General features: G+C 35.9%; 1 pseudogene across 1 annotated transcript in view; it reads right to left on the bottom strand.

The window, feature by feature from the left end:
- LOC309604887 (DNA endonuclease RBBP8 pseudogene) overlaps nt 1-22,051 on the bottom strand; it is a 421,592-nt pseudogene that overhangs the window by 140,905 nt on the left and 258,636 nt on the right. The window contains exon 2 of the transcript XR_014249644.1: nt 8,439-20,438. The product of XR_014249644.1 is annotated as a DNA endonuclease RBBP8 pseudogene (transcript). The remainder of the gene's footprint in view (nt 1-8,438; nt 20,439-22,051) is intronic.

Raw genomic sequence — 22,051 nt, 5'->3', positions numbered from 1 at the left:
AAATCTCAGTTAAAGTTGCATCAAAAAAATAAAATACTTACAGATGACCTTAACCAAGGATGTGAAAGACCTATGTGCTGAAAGCTATAAAACATTAATAAGGGAAATTGAAGGTGATTCAAAGAAATGGCAGGATATCCTATGCTGTTGGATTGGAAGAATTAATATTATTAAAATGGCCATACTACCCAAAGCAATCTACAAATTTAATGCAATCCCTATCAAAATACCCAGGACATTTTTTACAGAACTAAAGCAAATAATCCTAAAATTTATATGTATCCACAAAAGACCCAGAACTGCCAAAGCAATCCTGAGGAAAAAGAACAAAACTACAGGTATAACCTTTCCAGACTTCAGATTATACTACAAATCTACCTTAATCAAAAGAGTGTGGTATCGGCACCAAAACAGACTTATAGATCAATGGAACAGAATAGAAAGCCCAGAAATAAACCCATGACAAATTAGTCTATGACAAAGGAGGCAAGAATATAAAATGTAGATAAGACACTCTCTTCAACAAATAGTGTTGGGAATGCTGGACAGCTAAAAATAAATCAGCAAAATTAGAACCCTCCCATATACCATGTAAAAAATAAATTCAAAATTGTTTAAAGACCTAAACGTAAGACATGACACTATAAGGCTCCAAGAAGGGATATAGACCGAATATTTAATGGTGTAAATATTAGCAATATTTTCATAGATCAGTGTCCCAAAGCAAAAGAAATAAAAGCAAAAAATAAACAAATGTGACCTAATCAAACTTGTAACTTTTGCACAGCAAAGGAAACCATCAAAAAAATGAAAAGACAAGTTACAGATTGAGAGAAAATATTTCCAGATGATGTGACTGACAATGGGGTAGTATCCAACATGTACAAACAACCCATAAAACTCTATATCAAAAAACCACACAACCTGATTAAAAAATGGACAGAAAATCTTAATAGACATTTTTCAAAAGAAGACATACAGATGGCCAACAGGCACATGCAAAGGTGCTCAACATTGTTAATCATCAGAGAAATGCAAATTAAAAGCACAATGAGACATCACCTCACAACATTCAGAATGGTCATCATCAAAAAGTCTACAAATAGTAAATGCTGGAGACGGTGTGAAGAAAAGGGAACCCTCTTACACTGTTTGTGGGAATGTAAACTGGTACAGCCACTATAGAGAACAGTATGGAGGTTCCTTAAAAAACTAAAAATAGAACTACCATGCGACCCAGCAATCCCACTCCTGGGCATATATCCAGAGAAAACCATAATTCAAAAACATACATGTACCACAATGTTCATTGCAGCACTATTTGCAATAGCCAAGACATGGAAGCAACCTAAATGTCCATTGACAGAGGAATGCATAAAGAAGATGTGGTACATATGCACAGTGAGATATTACTCTGCCATAAAAAAGAACAAAATAATTACATTTGCAGCAACATGGATGGACCTAGAGATTGTCATATTGAGTGAACTGTCAGACAAAGACAAATATCATATGATATTGCTTATATGTGGAATCTAAAAAAAGGGTGAAATGAACTTATATATAAAACAAAATAGAATTATAGATATAGAAAATAAAGTTATGGTTACTACAGTGTAAGGGAGGGAGAGGGATAAACTGGAAGTTTGGGATTGACATATACACACTACTATACATACTGAAAAAATAGATAACTAATAAGGACCTACTGTATAGCACAGGGAACTCTACTCAAGAAACTTTAATGGCCTATATGGGAAAATAGTCTAAAAAAGAGTAGGTATATGTATATGTACAACAGATCCACTTTGCTGTACACCTGAAACTAACACAACATTGTAAATCAAATATACCCCAATAAAAATTACTTAAAAAATACATATCTGACTCAGATGGTCTTGTGGGCATGAACCTTGTTGGTTTTCAAACCTACACTGTTTTCAGAGCTTGTCCCTGGGGTACAGGTTGTAAAAGTCAGAGGTGCTCCACGAGGGGTTCAAACCCTTTTCTGCTCAGGAAGAAGTTCCAGGTTTTGACGACACAATGAAGACATCCAGATGGCTCTGTGTGGTGTTTTCAGAGCAGCCCCTGTTGAAGATCTTCTCCAGCCATGTGGCTGACAGGGTCTTGATGCTCTGGCCTGGTGTCAGGCCTACGCCTCCAAGGTGGAAGAGCTGAGTTCAGGACATTGGAACACAAGAGAACTCCTGGCCTCAAGTAACATCAATTGGCAAGAGCTCTTCTAGATATCTCCATCTCAATGCTAAGACCCAACTCCACCCGATGACCAGCAAGCTCCAGTGCTGGATGACCCATGCCAAACAACTAGCAAGACAGGAACACAAACCCACCCATTAGCAGAAAGGCTGTCTAAAATCATACTAACTTCACAGACATCCCAAAGCACACCACTGGAAGCAGCCCTGCTGTGTAGAAAGACAAGATCCAGCCCCACCCACCAGAACGCCGACACAAGACCCCTCCAACAGGAAGCCTACACGGCCACTGAGCCAACCTTACCCACTGTGGGCAGACACCAACAACAGGAACTACAAAACAGCAGCCTGTGAAAAGGAGACCCAAAACACAGTCAGTTAAACAAAATAAGAAGACAGAGAAATATGCAGCAGATGAAGGGGAAAGGTAAAAACCCACCAGCCCAAACAATGAAGAGGAAATAAGCAGTCTACTTGAAAAAGAATTCAGAGTAATGATAGTAAAGATGATGCAAAGTCTTGGAAATAGAATGGAGAAAATAGAAGAAATGTTTAATAAGGCCCTAGAAGAACTAAAGAGCAAACAAATATTGATGAACAACACAATAAATGAAATTAAAAATTCTCTAGAGGAATCAATAGCAGAATAACTGAGGCAGAACGGATAAGTGACCTGGAAGATAAAAGAGTGGAAATAACTACCACAGATCAGAATAAAGAAAAAAGAAGGAAACGAATTGAGGAGAGTATCAGAGACCTCTGGAGCAACATTAAACGTAGCATCATTTGAATTATACGGGTCCCAGAGGAAGAAGAGAAAAAGAAAGGGTCTGAGAAAATATTAGAAGGGATTACAGTTGAAAAGTTCCCTAACATGGGAAGGGAAATAGTCAATCAAGACCAGGAAACATTGGCACTAAAACAGAAATATATCAATGGAATAGGATAGAAAGTCCAGAGATGAACCCATGCATGTATGGTCACCTTATCTTTGATAAAAGAAGCAAGAATATACAATGGAGAAAAGACAGCCACTTCAATAAGTGGTGCTGGAAAAACTGGACAGCTGCATGTAAAATAATGAAATTAGAACACTCCCTAACACCATACACAAAAATAAACTCAAAATGGATTAAAGACCTAAATATAAGGCCAGACACTATAAAACTCTTAGAGGAAAACATAGGCAGAAAAATCTATGGCAAAAAGCAAAGCAATATCCTTTTTGACCCACATCCTAGACAAATGGAAATAAAAGAAAAATAAACAAATGGGACCTAAAGTAGCTTAAAAGCTTTTGCACAGCAAAGGAAACCATAAACAAGACCAAAAGACAACCCTCAGAATGGGAGAAAGTATTTGCAAATGAAGCAACTGACAAAGGATTAATCTTCAAAATTTACAAGCAGCTCATGCAACTCAATAACAAAAAAACAAACAACCCAATCCAAAAATGGCCAGAAGACCTAAATAGACATTTCTCCAAAGAAGATATTCAGATTGCCAACAAATGCATGAAAGTATGCTCAACATCACTAATCATTAGAGAAATGCAAATCAAAACTACAATGAGGTATCACCTCACACTGGTCAGAATGGCCATAGTCAAAAAAATCTACAAACAATAAATGCTGGAGAGGGTGTGGAGAAAAGGGTACCCTCTTACACTGTTGGTGGGAATGTAAATTGATAGAGCCACTATGGAGAACAGTATGGAGGGTCCTTAAAATCTAAATATAGAACTATCATACAACCCAGCAAACCCACTTCTGGGCATATGCCCTGAGAAAATCATAATTCAAAAAGAGCCATGTACCACAATGTTCATTGCGGCACTACTTACAATAGCTAGGACATGGGAGCAATCTAAGTGTCCATTGAGAGCTGAATGGATAAAGAAGGTGTGGCACATATATACAATGGAATATTACTCAACCATAAAAAGAAACGAAATTCAGTCATTTGTAGTGAGGTGGATGGATCTTGTGTCTGTCATACAGAGTGAAGTAAGTCAGAAGGAGAAAAACAAATACTGTATGCTAACATATATATATGGAATCTAAAAAAGAAAAAAAGTTCTGATGAACCTAGGGGCAGGACAGGAATAAAGATGCTGACATAGAGCATGGACTTGAGGAAATGGGGAGGAGGAATTGTAAGGTGGGATGAAGTGAGAAAATAGCATTGACACATATACACTACCAAATGTAAAGTAGAGAGCTAGTGGGAAACAGCTACAGAGCACAGGGAGACCAGCTCCATGCTTCATGACTACCTAGAGGGTTGGGATAGGGAGGGTGGGAGGGAGACACAAGAGGGAGTTGATATGGGGATATATGTATATGTATGGTTGATTCACTTTGCTATACAGCAAAAACTAACAAAACAATGTAAAACAATTTTACTCCAATAAAGATGTTTAAAAAAAAACCTCCAGGAAGTGTAGAGATTCCCATACAGGAAAAATCCAAGGAGAAACATGCCAAGACACATATTAATCCAACTATCAAAAATTAAATACAAAGAAAAAATACTAAAAGCAGCAAGAAAATATCAACAAATAACCTACAAGGGAATCACCATTAGGTTAACAGCTGATCTTTCAGCAGAAATTCTACAGGCCAGAAGGGAGTGGCAGGACACATTTAAAGTGAGAAAGGGAAAAACCTACAACCAAGATTACTCAGCAAGGATTTGATTCACATTCAACAGAGAAATTTAAAGCTTTACAGACAAGCAAAAGCTAAGAGAATTCAGCACCACCAAACCAGCTCTACAACAAACGCTGAAGGAACTTCTCTAAGTGTGGAACACAAGAGAAGAAAAGAACCTACAAAAACAAACCCAGAACAATTAAGAAAATGGTCATAGGAACATACAATTTGATAATTACCTTAAACATGAATGGATTAAATGCTCCAACCAAAAGACACAGGCTTGCTGAATGGATACAAAAACAAGACCCATATATATGCTGTCTACAAGAGACCCACTTCCGACCTAGGGACACATACAGACTGAAAGTGAGGGGATGGAAAAAGATATTCCATGCAAATGGAAATCAAAAGAAAGCTGGAGTAGCAATTCTCATATCAGACAAAACAGACTTTAAAATAAAGACTATTACAAGAGACAAAGAAGGAAACTACATAACGATCAAGGGACAAATCCAGGAAGATATAACAATTATAAATATTTATGCACCCAACATAGGAGCACCTCAATACATGAGACAAATGCTAACAGCCATAAAAGGGGAAATTGAGAGTAACACAATCATAGTAGGGGACTTTAACACCCCACTTTCACCAATGGAGAGATCATCTAAAATGAAAACAAATAAGGAAAGAAAAGCTTTAAATGACACATTAAACAAGATGGACTTAATTGATATTTATAGGACGCTCCATCCAAAAACAACAGAATACACTTTCTTCTCAAGTGCTAATGGAACATTCTCCAGGATAGATCATATCTTGGGTCACAAATCAAGCTTCGGTAAATTTAAGAAAATTGAAATTGTATTAGCTATCTTTTCGGACCACAATGCTATGAGACTAGATATCAACTTCAGGAAAAAAATTGTAAAAAATACAAACACATGGAGGTTAACAATACACTACTAAATAACCAAAGATCACTGAAGAAATCAAAGAGGAAATAAAAAAATACCTAGAAACGAATGACAAGCAAAACACAATGACCCAAAACGTATGGGATGCAGCAAAAGCAGTTCTAAGAAGGAAGTTTATAACAATACCATCCTACCTCAAGAAACAAGAAAAATCTCGAATAAAAAACTTAAATTTACACCTAAAGGAATTAGAGAAAGAAAAACAAAAAACCCCAAAGTTAGCAGAATGAAAGAAATCATGAAGATCAGATCAGAAATAAATGAAAAAGAAGTGAAGGAAACAATAGCAAAAGTCTTTTCTTTTTTTTTATTGGAGTATAATTGCTTTACAATTGTGTGTTATTTCTGCTTTATAACAAAGTGAATCAACTATACATATACATATATCTCCATATCTCCTCCTTCTTATAAAACTAAAAGCTTGTTCTTTGAGAAGATAAACAAAATTGGTAAGTTGTTAGCCAGACTAATCAAGAAAAAAAGGGAAAAGACTCAACTCAACAGAATTAGAAATGAAAAAGGAGAAGTAACAACTGACATTGCAGAAATACAAAGGTTCATGAGAGATTACTACAAGCAAGTATACGCCAATAAAATGGACAACCTGGAAGAAATGGACAACTTCTTAGAAAACACAACCTTCCGAGACTGAACCAGGAAGAAATAGAAAATATGAACAGACCAATCACAAGCACTGAAACTGAAACTGTGGTTAAAAATCTTCCAAAAAACAAAAGCTCAGGACCAGATGGCTTTAAAGGTGAATTCCATAGAACATTTAGAGACGAGCTAACACCTATCCTTCTCAAAATCCTCCAAAATATAGCAGAGGGAGGAACACTCCCAAGCTCATTCTATGAGGCCACCATCACCCTGATATCAAAACCAAACAATGATGTCGCATAAAAAGAAAATTACAGGCCAATATCACTGATGAACATAGATGCAAAAATCCTCAACAAAATACAAGCAAACAGAATAAAACAGCATATGAAAAGGATCATACACCATGATCAAGTGGGGTTTATCCCAGGAATGCAAGGATTCTTCAATATATGCAAATCAATCAATATGATACAACATATTATCAAATTGAAGGAGAAAAACCATATGATAATCTCGATAGATGCACAAAAATCTTTCACCAAAACTCAACACAATTTATGATAAAAACTCTCCAGAAAGTAGACATAAAGAGAATGTACTTCAACATAATAAAGGCCATATATGACAAACCCACAGCCAACATCAATCAATCTCAATGGTGAAAAACTGAAACTATTACCTCTAAGATCAGGAACAAGAAAAGGTTGCCCACTCTCACCATTTTTTGAACATAGTTTCGGAAGTTTTAGCCAGGGCAATCTGAGAAGAAAAAGAAATAAAAGCAATCCAAATTGGAAAGGAAGAAGTAAAGCTGTCACTGTTTGCAGATGACATGATACTATACATAGGGAATCCTAAAGATGCTACCAGAAAACTGCTAGACCTAATCAACGAATTTGGTAAAGTAGCAGGATACAAAATTAATGCACAGAAATCTCTTTCATTCCTGTAACACTAATGATGAAAAATCTGAAAGAGAAATTAAGGAAACACTCCCATTTACCATTGCCACAAAAAGAATAAAATACATAGGGATAAACCTACCTAAGGAGACAAAAGATCTGTATGCAGAAAACTATAAGACACTGATGAAAGAAAGTAAAGACAATACAAAAAGATGGAGAGATATACTATGTTCTTGGATTGGAAGAATCAACATTGTGAAAATGACTCTACTACCCAAATCAATCTACAGATTCAATACAATCCCTATCAAACTACCACTGGCATTTTTCACAGAACTAGAACAAAAAATTTCACAATTTGTATGGAAAAACAAACAAAAAAAAAACCCCAAATAGCCAAAGCTATCTTGATAAAGAAAAACGGAGTTGGAAGGAGTCAAGCTCCCAGACTTCAGACTATACTACAAAGCTATAGTAATCAAGATAAACAAGATGAAAAGACAACCCTCTGAATGGGAGAAATTATTTGCAAATGAAAAAACTGACAAAGGATTAATCTCCAAAATATACAAGCAGCTCATGCAGCTCAATATCAAAAAAACAAACAACCCAATCCGAAAATGGGCAGAATACCTAAATAGACATTTCTCCAAAGGAGATATACAGATTGCCAACAAACACAGGAAAGGATGCTCAGCATCAGTAATCATTAGAGAAATGCAGATCAAAACTACTATGAAGCATCACCTCACACCAGTCAGAATGGCCATCATCAAAAAATCTACAAACAATAAATGCTGGAGAGGGTGTGGAGAAAAGGGTACCCTCTTGCACTGTTGGTGGGAATGTAAATTGATACAACCACTATGGAGAACACTATGGAGGTTCCTTACGAAGCTAAAAATAAAACTACCATATGACCCAGCAATCCCTCTACTGAGCATATACCCTGAGGAAACCATAATTCTAAAAGAGTCATGTACCACAATGTGCACTGCAACACTATTTACAATAGCCAGGACATGAAAGCAACCTACGTGTCCATCGACATATGAATGGATAAAGAAGATGTGGCACATATATACAATGGAATATTACTCAGCCATAAAAAGAAATGAAATGGAGGTATTTGTAATGATGTGGATGGAGTTAGAGTCCGTCATACAGAGTGAAGTAAGTCAGAAAGAGAAAAACAAATACAGTATGCTAACACATATATATGGAATCTAAGGGGGAAAAAAAAAAAAGCCATGAAGAACCTAGTGGCAAGATGGGAATAAAGACACAGACCTACTAAAGAGTGGACTTGAGGATATGGGGAGGAGGAGGGGTGAGATGTGACAGGGTGAGAGAGTGTCATGGACATATATACACTACCAAATGTAAAATAGATAGCTTGTGGGAAGCAGCCACATAGCACAGGGAGATCAGCTCGGTGCTATGTGACTGCCTTGGGGGGGTGGGATGGGGAGGGTGGGAGGGAGGGAGATGCGGGAGGGAGGAGATATGGGAACGTGTGTATATGTGTAGCTGATTCACTTTGTTATAAAGCAGAAACTAACACACCATTGTGAAGCAATTATACTTCAATAAAGATGTTAAAAAAAAAAAAAACAAGAATCAGAAAACAGATAAAATAGTAGCTGGACTAGCTGGCATAAATGTAATCTGATACTTTTTTCTGCAACTCTGTGTTGCTTCTTCAAGCTCCAAAGCAGAAATTTGGAAGGAAAACTAGTTTAAAGGGCCTTTTAACTGCTATGGTTCTACCACTATAAACAATTACACAAAACATCTTATTTTCTCTGGAGCACTAGAGCTTGAATTTGTCAACACATTACAAAATGCTGACTGAATATCAAACACCAACATATGCTCCTGTTTAAGCATAACATATGGAGAAAAGTAGCTGACTTCACTACTATTTTTGATGCTCAGTTACTCTGGTGAAAGTAAATTCTGTCCACTCCTTTGAAAGCTGACTGAAGTTACTTTAAAAAACGGTTCACTATTGCTTATGAATGAGTTTTAATTTGGAATTAGCATTCTATTCAGGGTTAAGAGCTCACCTTAATAGAATGTGTGCTGAAGACAAAGAGCTTTTCTGAGATTATATTGAAGTGAACCAGAATGACCCACAGTCTTTTCCACCATTACTCTTGATACCATTGTAGACAGCTTTAATTCTGAGAGCATTTTAAAATTTTTATTAGCCTCCTACTTTTTGATCTTTCTGGTCCTCAGTAACCCCCATTTAAGGCACCCTTTCTGGTTCATATTCTTGATATTATCATCCCCAAACCATATATCACCTCTAAAATATTGACTTCTCTGAATACCACTGCCTGTCCTTCAGTTTACCTAAATTTTTGGTCCCATTCCAGCAATTATTCACTCTCTCGGCCTCTTTTCTTTTTGCTTTTTGTATTTGTTTTTAAATAGACTTTTAAATGTTAAAATACTTTAGATTTACAGAAAAATTGTGAGAAGAGTACAAAGTGTTCTCATATCCCCCACACCCGGTTTTCCCTAAATTCCTATATTAGTATAGTATATTTGTCACAATTAATGAACCGATATTGATATATTATTATTAACTACAGTTTATACTTTGTTCAGATTTCCTTAGTTTTTACCTAATTTGTTTTCTGCTTCAGGATTCCATACAAGGGTGTCTACTTAGGCTACTCTTGGCTGTGACATTTTCTCAAATTTTCTTGATAATTTTGAGGGGTGCTGGTTTAATATTTTGTAGAAAGTAATTTGTTTGATGTTTTCTTCATGATTAAACTAAGGTTATGATTTTCGTGGAGGAAGGCCACAGAGGTAAAGAACTATTATCATCACATCAAATCAATACATATATATATGTAATATGTATATATTATTAACATGACATTGCTATTGTTGTCAACCTTGATCATCTGGATAAAGTAGTGTTTGTTAGTTTTCTCTAATGTAAAGTAACTTTTTCCCTTTTCCCATACTGTACTTTTTGGAAGTGTGTTAACTACGTCCAGCCCACATTTAAGGAGTAAGGAATTATACTCCATCTCCTTGAATGCAGAGTATCTATATAAATTATTTGGAATTCTTTTGCACTGGAGATTGTCTCTTTTTCTTATTAGTTAATTAATCTATTTAATTATTTCTTTTTATTTATTCAATCAATAATTTGTTAACATCGGTATAAACCCAGGGATACTTATTTTATATTCATTTTATAATTCAAAGCTACCTATTTATTTTCTTGCTGAAATTGTTCCAGCTTTGGCTAAAAAAGCTCTTTCAGTTGGTTTATGTGTCCCTTTGACATAATTCCCATTATTTTATTTTCTCTTTTAGTACTTTCTTACTTTCTAACACTACAAGATACTCAAGGCTCATCTTGTATATTTCTTGCCTAGTCCTAGAATTAACTATTTCTCCAGGGTGCCCTGGTTCCTTTTACTAGAGAATGGAAATCAGAAACCAAGATCTGGGAACTACCATAGAGACTTTTGATTTATTGATCTACCACTTTCTCACTATGATCAGCTTCTATTTTTTACTCCCATGTTCTAATTTCCACTCTTCAAATGACTATTTCACACTTTTTTCCTCCTCAAACTTTATAACCTTGATCCATCCCTTTCACTTTTACTTGATGATCTTGCCTCATTTATATTTTGTTGAGAAAATATATGTAAATGAAATCCCCCATATTTTCACTACTAAGCTACTAATATATTTATCTTTACTCGGACTATTCCACCCCATCCAATACTGAGAATTGAAATGTCTGCATTCTGGAATCTTAAAGCATGAGGAAATAGTAAATTTATTGTTATTCTGTGTGAAAAAATCCACATAATCTCCTTGTTTTCAACATTGTCCTCATCCTTATTTACAACTATTTCTGTGTTTGGTTTCCTTGAGTCAATTACCGCCCAGGTTCACTTTCTCTATGTAGTAAAATTCAATTTTCTTGCAGGATGGAGATGAAGCATCATTGATAGAAGGAAAAAAATTGGAGTTCCAACTGTTTCAGTCAATTTCAAACTATAATCTTGAGAAATACCTAGGAACACCACTTCCTGGGCCTTTCTAGGTTCTATGGTTTGAATAAATTCCTTTGGGTTCCATTCTTCCATCTTATCCCTGTTCCCCCATCCCAGTCTGCACCCTATCCCCAATCATTTAGGTTTTACTTTATTCATCCAAATCAGTTACATTTAAAAATATGGTTTTCATACTCCAAAAAAATTATACCCACTATTTTCTCCTCTCCTTGGTCTGTAAGTTTTATAGTTTTTATATTTATTTACTACCATTTTAATGATACTTCGGGAAAGAAATGAAAAAAAACATACATGTTCAAACTGCCATCCTTTATCAAAAGTCTCAAAAGGCAGAGATTTCAAAAATCCTACCTTCTTAGATCAACTCTTTAATTTAATTACATATTTCTTCCCCAATTTCCAGATTTTAACATCATTGTTAGATTAGAATGACTAAAATTTAAAGTTAAAATAACTTTTGTCTTTGGAGCCAAAGACACTTTGATTTGGATCTTAATTTTTCTGTGTACAGTTATATAACATCAAAATTAAAAGTTTAAGCTTAAAAAAAATAGAAATTCTTTTACAGTTCTGTAGGTGAGAAATTCAGTATTAACATGGTGGTAGGGTAACAATTCCAGAAGTTCTATGGGAGATTCCATTCTTGACCTCTTTTACCTTCATCATTCCTTGGCTGCATCATCCCAATCTCTGCCTGTCTTCACATGACCATCTCTCCGGTGTGTGACTCTCTCTGCCTCTCTCCTATAACTACACTTGTGATCACTTCCTCTCAAAATCCTTAACTTAGTTGCATGTACAAAGACTTTTTTTCCCAAATAAGGTAATATTTGCAAGTTCCAGGAATTAGGACTTGATATCTTTGGGTAGCCATTATTCAACCTACTGCAGTAGGTGTGTCACTCAGGGCATTTGCTTTCAAGCAACAGGAATTGACCCTGGTTGTCTTAGAAGAGCAGGAATCTATTGCAGGATGACACTGGCGGCTCATAGTTGATGTAGACCAGAAGGTCAGCTTAGGCAATGATAAATAACAAAGAGGTGTGTGTTCAGAGGCCAAGAAGTGGGAACATTCTGCCCCAGGACAATGAGGGCAATGTCACTGTGAATAAATTATAGTCAACCTTTTTCTTTTGAGTTCCTTGATCAAGATACAAAGTCGTTCTCCAGGGTGTCTGGTTAGCTGAGTCTAAGTCATGTTTCAAGTCTCTGCTTCTCAAGGGCTGAAAGATGGGCCACATCCTGCCACAAAGGAGTATTCCCAAATAGAAGAGCAGCTAGATGTTAAACAGTTAAAAAAAGAAAACATCCAGTATAGAGAATAACTATATTCCTCAATTAAAAAATATGAAGAAACAGATACTAAAACCAGTAAGTGGGAATATAGGATAAAATTGCAGGGCTGCTAACTCCATAATTTATATTGTTTTCACTCAGTGATGCTACCTTCTGCTACACCAAAATTCACATTATTTACAGAAGAATTTTGCATTAATAAAGTAATTAATTATATATATTTTCCCTTATTCACAAGATAAAAAATGTCAAAAACTTTAGGAACTAATTTGAATGAGAGTTAGGCTCTCCACCTTTGTGGGGTATAAAAACATTCAAACTTCATCCTTCAAATGAATATTAAACAGGAATATTTCAGATCTAATTCTGAAAAATTCTATCTTTTAAATAGTGCTGTCATTACTCAAAGCAATTTTGGGACTCCTATTTTAAAAATTAGCACTAAACTCCCCATATTGCAATTTTATGTCTTAAGGACCAACCCATGCATGTTTAAATTATGTTATTATGCCTACTCAAATAATATTTGTTCTAAATAAAATTCTGGGGAAAAAAAGATGCTTTTAAGAAATGTTTTTTGGGGACTTCCCTGTGGCACAGTTGTTAAGAATACGCCTGCCAATGCAGGGGACATGTGTTCAATCCCTGGTCCGGGAAGATCCCACATGCTGCAGAGTAACTAAACCCATGCACCACAACCACTGAGCCTGCGTTCTAGAGCCCACGAGCCACAACTACTGAGCCCATGTGCCACAACTACTGAAGCCTGTGCACCCTAGAGCCCACTTGTTGCAACTACTGAGCCTGCGTACTGCAACTACTGAAGCTCACACACCTAGAGCCCATGCTCCGCAACTAGAGAAGCCACCACAGTGAGAAGCCCGTGCACCACACCGAAGAGTTGCCCCCACTTGCCACAATTAGAGAAAGCCCTCATGCAGCAATGAAGACCCAATGCAGCCAAAAAAAAAAAAAAAAAAGAAAAGAAAAAAGAAAGAAATGTTTTTTGGCATACATTTTAATCTGCAACAAACTGGTCAAAAATGCTCATTCATTGCTACAGAAACCATTAAATTTGGATTTCTTGTTGTATAAAAAGTTAAAAGAAGAGAAAGACACCAATCTTTATGAAGATAGTCAGGACTTGCCAGCTTTGAAAGAAAAAATCTCTATAGTTAAAGAAACTAAGAGAGTTTATATACCTATTTCAAGATCTTAGAGCTAGTACACAGTCAGAATTTTAATACTGGACTTACACAAAGCCATGCAAATTTTTTAACTTAAAAAAAATAAAGTGGATTTATCTCAGTTTCCTTTACAAAAGACAAGTTCTTTGGTAATACAGCTAAGAAAAAATATGGATTAAAAGTTTTTTTCTTTGTTTATTTGTTTGTTTCTCTTACTTAATGCAGATTTGAGAGAATTTCCAAGAAAGAGAGCTTGGAAAGAAGGACAGATTTCAATAGCAAATAATTCCTTCCTTGTTTACCAAGAAAAAGCAAAACAAGATTATGATTTAAACCAAATACTTAGTAAAGTATTGAATTACATAAATTTATTCTTTCTATTAAAAAATTTCTTAATTCTAAGTTTAGTTGTTTTAATGAGTATTTCTCATCAATTAAAACACAGCATATGAAAGAGAAAACACTTTTCTCTTATTCATTTAACCATTAAATGACTACTTTTTCAGACTAAATCAGGACACATGATGCAGTTTTGTCAGAACACAGTTTCAAATATTTGAAATTAAGGTTTTCCAGAACATTAAACATACTTAATGTTTACTGTTACATAAATAAGTACTTAATGGCTTGCTACATAAATAACTCAATATTTGCTGTTCCTGCTATCTAAATGTCCAGCCCATTTTTTTTTTTTGTTGGTTTCCACTCATTCTTTACACCCAGCTCACATAATGCCAGCTCTGTGAATCCTTACTCAGCCTTCCTAAACAGAACACTCCCATGATACTTTATAATACTGATGCTCTCTGAGTTATAGTATAATTTTGTATAAGCTTGTGTCACACATCTATGAGTATTTCAAGTATAGAAATCATGTATGATGCAATTTTCTATTCTGAATGCCAAGTATAACACCTGCTGCAACTTACTAAAATTATCATAAATATTTTTTAAGTGGATATGGGATATCTAAGTGAATGGGTGAGAGAAAAAAAATGAATGATCAAAATTCTACCTGATTTGGGATGGGTAACTGAATATACTGACTCAAGAAGTCAATCATATTTTTCTATTATTAGCTCCAGCTTTTATTTTCTATATGACATGTTAGTTATTAAAGCCAGCTAAATACCTGAGTTTAAAAAGTTCTTACCTCTGAGCTGGGGAGTCCAGGGCTCAGAGTCTGATATTCAAGTGGCAAACATAAGAGCATATTTTACCTCTTAACAAGCTGAAGCCATTCCTTGCTACTTAGAAGATTTTTCCCACCATAACACAAAGACCTTGGAATCTGAAAAGATCTAGGTCATTAAGACTGAAGATTTACCGGGGAAGGAACTATTTTCTTGTTTTTCTAAATATTAAAAATTAATGACCCCTGAAAATTTTTGTCTGAGGTTTTGGACTCACTCTCAGAGGGAGAAGAGTGGTGGGTAAAATTCCTGCCATTGTAATTTTTATGAGAAGTGAAACACAGTTGTTTATTTTTCTAAGTAGATTGGGACCTCTGACATCTTCTGTGTGAACTGGTAACTTCTTTGTAAATATTTATAGACATTATAAAAACCATAAGGAAGGGAGAGAAGATGTACATTTTCTCATCTGATTAAAAAGAAGACTGTGTTACTGAGCAAAGGGATTGTTGCCCAACACACATAAACACCAATGCTATGGCTGTATGACTTGCAGTTTTGTTCTGTTTCTTTTGAAAAACAACTCAGTATTCTGTTAAGAATAAGATAGGGCCATTTTCAGCTGGGGTACAAACCCTCCCTTTTCATTCCTTAGTCTTGAGGGATAGTGGGTGATGACCACTCTAGCTTCTTCTTGCTTATATGGGATAAAGGTCTGGGTTTGTGGAATAAAATTGTTTCACATTCTCATGAGTCCTAAGGTGAGGCCAAGGCTTTGGGTCTGGACTTTTATGTTCAATGAATGTCATATGGGTTGGGGTGTGGGGGCTTAAAGATATGAGACAAACAGCAAATACAGAGCTTGACAAGAAGGATAGATCTTAGCAAGCACAAATCAATGACACCTAGTTTAGGTAATCCCTCAAATATAGACCTTATTCCTAATGGGATCCATGAGAAATACTTCCTAAGAGATCAAATCCAGGCTCTTGTGATGATATTTTTTTGGAACCAAGTAGCCTACTGTCCAATTTTTATATAAGTTGGTTTCAACTTCTGATGTGGTATTAATATATACACAATAGGAGATACCGGCAACTACATATATGCCTCCGTTTTCTACTAAAATATAATCTAAAGCAATTCTATTGTCAAATATTATTTTGTCTAAAGAATCTGGAGCCCTCTGCTAGGAGGCTATGGCTTGAGCTGAATCATTAGCTACTATTTCTAAAATAAGAGAAAAAAATCATAAGTATAAGGGGAGACCTTGGGACCATAAGTTTGCAGCTGGCAGCTGCTAACAGATATTGTTTTGAGAAGGGCTGATCCTTGAGTCTGGTACAGTTCAGAAAATTCAAGTTCTCCATAATACAGGAATATGTCTCAAACCACATCCATGATGGCCACCCCAGCTCTATTTTGGATGCCTGAATCACAGTTACTTCATTTTGATTTGTATTTATTCATTATTTTTTATATTCAAAATTGTAATTAGGTATTACCAAAATAAAGTAACAAACAACTCAAGTTAGATTGCAAAATGAAAGCACCTTATTATTTTAAAGGTGCAAAAGCAAGAAAATACAACATAAACTTATCCACATTTTTAAATAGTTGTCTATGTGATGGGTAAATGCCATTTGAAAACATTTTCAATAGAAAAATGATTTATAAATTAGTTTACAGAAGATCAAAAAATTCAATGTTTAATACCAACTTTAACTATAAATAACTAAAAAGAAAATTGTCCTCTCTCCTGTTTTTGCTTCAACATTTATGCCTTCTGCTCTTTGCCTTTTGAAGAAAATATTGCATGGTAAGGCCACCGTCTTTTTGTACAAGGACAAGGGTCAAGATTTTCTTTAATGTAACCTTTTTCCATACAACTCTGAGTGGAAGAAAAACCAGCTTCCCAGAAATTATCTGGTATGTTGGGTGGAATGAAATGAAATCAGTATCTTGAGCAGGAATCCAACTTCTTTTCTTTTTCTTAGCTGGAAAATCTGCATAATGAATTTCACATTCCTTACATGTGTGTCCAAGCAATTTTCTTCTTTATTCCTCAATATGAGGAAAATTTCATAAGATAGTCTCTCACCGTCTTCAAAATATGCTCCATAAATGTTTTCTGTTTGACTTTATCTTGTTCCTCACCAGAAGAGTTTGTTTTTGTTTGTTTTGTTTTTTTGTAGTAGTTGACAACTCCTTCTCTTCATCTGCTACTTGGGGGAAGCTATCTGCCAAACAGGATTCATATTCTTCATGTGTAGCCCAATCAAATATATCTTCCAAGCTATCATTCATTTTTCTTTCTCTATTTGAACATTTTTCTCCCTTCTGCTCTTGCTTCTTCATTTTTAAAAGCATAGTTTCACTAACCAACACAAAGTCCATGTCCACCACCTCTTCTCCTGCTAATCTTGACTGACTGCTGTCCTTCATATCTACTACAGTAATATCCATTTTACACTGAGAAAAGTCTGCACCTTTATCTATACTCCACTGGATGTTTTCAAAGGATACATCTTCACTGTTTTGTAGAGACTTTGTTTTAGCAATTCTACATGGATTTAACTGAAGAACTCATGCAAGTTAACATGTTCCATGGACTGACCTGGTTTTTATTTTTATAGGCTCATGAGAACCAGCACCCTTCACATCGTGAAAAAGATTCTCTGTCTCTAAGCTTTTACGTGGACGTAAATGGATTTTAAAGATAGGATTTTCTTCCTTTAATCGTAACAGTGTTTTATTTTCTGAAGATTTACTCAAGGACTGCAAAAGGGACTCCTGTAAACAGAGCTCTTCTGGGGAATCTTTGGTTAACCCATAGCTCCTACTCAAGGCCTTATGGCTTGAGGAAGAGCCCTTTGGAACGGGCTTCAAAGCCTCATAGAGAGTCACTTGCTTAAATCTGGTTTTAGAGTTCTCACTTCCTTGGCTTTTCTCTTGACACTGAATAGCCGAAAATCAATCAGACAGATCCAGAGGTTCACCCATTACATAGTCTCCATTCATGGAAGAATGACTATCCAGTGGATAAGAAAAAAGCATTTTCTTTATCAAAGGAGGCTTGGGGACAGCTTCATCTTCACTTTCTTCCTCAATTTTCTTCCTTTTGGTTCTGCTTCCCAATGATTTCAGGGGTACCACATGTTTATCTTTATCAGTAACAGTATCTTTAATGTGATCAATACTATCCTGTTCATTTATGGATTCACTTCCAATTTTATTTATAAGCATCTGCTTATTAGAAGATGACTGGTTAGTGATCTTGTTCACTTCAGCCCCAAGTTTATGGTGTGTGAAAAGGACACCATCTTCAGATTTTGATGTAGGTTTCTCTGATCTAGAATTAGAAGTGTTGCTAAAAGGCACTGTTTTCAGATTCCCCCCCCCCCCCCCAGTTTCTAAAAGAGAAGGGGACAAACTTATATTCAAACCTAAACTACTTTTCACATTAGAGGTAGCTCCAAATAGATGCGATCATACTTGATTAGTCAATTCTTCTTGAGGAGGAGTCTTTGAATTAGAATATGAAAATCTTAAACTATCTTCACTATTTCTTCTAGATTCCTCAAAGTGTTGTTTTTTGTGGTCTCCTTCCAGACAATTGTAAATCTCTTCACCAAGAGGGCTCCTAGGGCCTCGAGATTCAGATTTGTCTTGAACACTAAGTCCAACTGTTGCAGCAACAACTATAGCTAAATTATCAGGAGAATAACTACTTTTCCCATGTGTTTTAGCCATTGGAGCTTGACTCTGATCACAAGTGTCAGCCACTAGAATTTCACTTTCATTAGCTTTATGTCATAGATGAGTTGAAGACTTTGGGACTTTTCTCATTTTATGTGTACACCCAGAGTGCTCCAATTTAGTATGTGTTTGTTCTACATATTGGACATGGAAGTTCTCCTTTCTTCGTAGTCAGTTAGCACCAGAAAATGAAAAGGTTGTTATTGGTGAATCTGGAATAACATCTTCCTCAGATTCAAGATCAGTTGCTTGATGCTGTTGATCATACTCAATTTTCTGCTGCAGCTGTTCAGAAAGCTTTTTATTTTCTTCCAGTAGAGTAGGCTTTTCATTCACAAGCTCTGTGATAAGTTTAAGGTTCTGCTGCAGAATATTTTCAAACTCTTGCTGTTTCTTCCACATATGATCTTCAGTTACAGCACAGTGATCACATAATCCTGCTCTTAATAGGTTTTCTAAAACTTTAATGGTTTCATAAAGGACTTTCTCTTGCTCTCTCAGCTGTTGATTTTTGGTGAAGAGTTCTTCTAGTCTGCATCTAAAATTCATCGCTTTTTCAGTTTGGTTACTTTTATTGTATATTTTGTACTTCTTTATCATGATATGCCTTTAGTTTTGTCCAAAGATCCTTAAAGTTATTAGATACATCAGCAGAACTAGAGCTCCACAACTGCTTCTGGAGATGTTCATCTTGCTTAATATGCTCCACACTTCTACTGCTTAATGACCTTTTCTGCTACATTATATAGGTCTGAAGTTGTTTTTGGCCAGTTTAAATACCCAAGGTCACACTGCTAAGACATGTCTATGTCATGGCTGGAACTCAAGTTGTGATGCCAATGGACTCCAAATACTTGGCTTGCAAGCTGCCTTGAGATTTTTGAAAGCCCCAGCAAGGAAGCGAGCATATTCTGGGGCTGGGAGGAGACAGCCATTTGCTTTTCTCCTCATTCCCTCACTATACTGCCAAACCGCCAGGGGCCAAGCCATGCCCCCGGGGCAGCCGCACTTTCCAGGGCTCAGGGAGGGCCCAAGGGCTGCCGGCCCTGCTCACGCTACCTGGGCTTCCCATTTTTATTTTTATATTTTTTCTTTTATTTATTTTTTTATACAGCAGGTTCTTATTAGTCATCCATTTTATACACATCAGTGTATACATGTCAATCCCAATCTCCCATTTCATCACACCACCACCCCCACCACCCGCCACTTTCTCCCCTTGGTGTCCATACGTTTGTTCTCTACATCTGTGTCTCAATTTCTGCCCTGCAAACTGGTTCATCTGTACCATTTTTCTAGGTTCCACATATATGCATTAATATACGATATTTGTTTTTCTTTTTCTGACTTACTTCACTCTGTATGACAGTCTCTAGATCCATCCACGTCTCTACAAATGACCCAAATTCGTTCCTTTTTATGGCTGAGTAATATACCATTGTATATATGTACCACAACTTCTTTATTCATTCATCTGTCAATGGGCATTTAAGCTGCTTCCATGACCTAGCTATTGTAAATAGTGCTGCAGTGAACGTTAGGGTGCATGTGTCTTTTTGAATTATGGTTTTCTTTGGGTGTATGCCCAGTAATGGGATTGCTGGGTAATATGGTAATTCTATTTTTAGTTTTTTAAGGAACCTCCATACTGTTCTCCATAGTGGCTGTATCAATTTACATTCCCACCAACAGTGCAAGAGGGTGCAAACTTATATTCAAAGTTTGACAGTTTTCTCCACACCCTCTCCAGCATTTGTCGTTTGTAGATTTTCTGATGATGCCCATTCTGACTAGTGTGAGGTGATACCTCATTGTAGTTTTGATTTGCATTTCTATAATAATTAGTGATGTTGGGCAGCTTTTCATGTGCTTCTTGGCCATCTGTATGTCTTCTTTGGAGAAAAGTCTATTTAGGTCTTCTGACCATTTTGTGATTGGGTTGTTGTTTTTTTTTAATATTGAGCTGCATGAGCTGTTTATATATTATGGAGATTAATCCTTTATCCGTTGATTTGTTTGCAAATATTTTTCTCCCATTCTGAGGGTTGTCTTTTCACCTTGTTTATGGTTTCCTTTGCTATGCAAAAGTTTTTAAGTTTCATTAGGTCCCATTTGTTTATTTTTGTTTTTATTTCCATTACTCTAGGAGGTGGGTCAAAAAAGATCTTGCTGTGATTTATGTCAAAGAGTGTTCTTCCTATGTTTTCCTCTAAGAGTTTTTTAGTGTCTGGTCTTACATTTAGGTCTCCAATCCATTTTGAGTTTATTTTTGTGTATGGTGTGAGGGAGTGTTCTAATTTTATTCTTTTACATGTAGCTGTCCAGTTTTCCCAGCACCACTTATTGAAGAGGTTGTCTTTTCTCCATTGTATATCCTTGCCTCCTTTCTCATAGATTAGTTGACCGTAGGTGCATGGGTTTATTTCTGGGGTTTCTATCTTGTTCCATTGATCTATATTTCTGTTTTTGTCCCAGTACCATATTGTCTGGATTACTGTAGCTTTGTAGTATAGTATGAAGTCAGGGAGTCTGATTCCTACAGCTCTGTTTTTTTCCCTCAAGACTGCTTTGGTTATTCTGGGTCTTTTGTGTCTCCATACACATTTTAAGATTTTTTGTTCTAGTTCCATAATAAATGCCATTGGTAATTTGATAGGGATTGCATTGAATCTGTAGATTGCTTTGGGTAGTATACTCATTTTCACAATGTTGATTCTTCCAATCCAAGAACATGGTATATCCCTCCATCTATTTGTATCATCTTTAATTTCTTTCATCAGTGTCTTATAGCTTTTTGCATAGAGGTTTTGGTCTCCCTAGGTAGGTTTATTCCTAAGTAGTTTATTCTTTTTGTTGCAATGGTAAATGGGAGTGTTTCTTCAATTTCTCTTTCAGATTTTTCATCATTAGTGTATAGAAATGCAAAAATTTTTGTGCGTTAATTTTGTATCCTGCAACTTTACCAAATTCATTGATTAGCTCTAGTAGTTTTCTGGTGGCATCTTTAGGATTCTCTATGTATTGTATCATGTCCTCTGCAAACAGTGACAGTTTTACTTCTTTTCCAATTTGTATTCCTTTTATTTCTTTTTCCTCTCTGATTGCTGTGGCTAGGGCTTCCAAAACTATGTTGAATAACAGTGGTGAGAGTGGACATCCTTGTCTTGTTCCTGATATTAGAGGAAATGCTTTCAGTTTTTCACCATTGAGAATAATGTTTGCTGTGGGTTTGTCATATATGGCCTTTATTATGT

Source organism: Balaenoptera borealis (genome assembly GCF_965194805.1).
Source record: "Balaenoptera borealis genome assembly, chromosome: 11".
NCBI classification, from domain to species: domain Eukaryota; kingdom Metazoa; phylum Chordata; class Mammalia; order Artiodactyla; family Balaenopteridae; genus Balaenoptera; species Balaenoptera borealis.
This window is presented reverse-complemented; position numbering and strand designations above follow the sequence as displayed.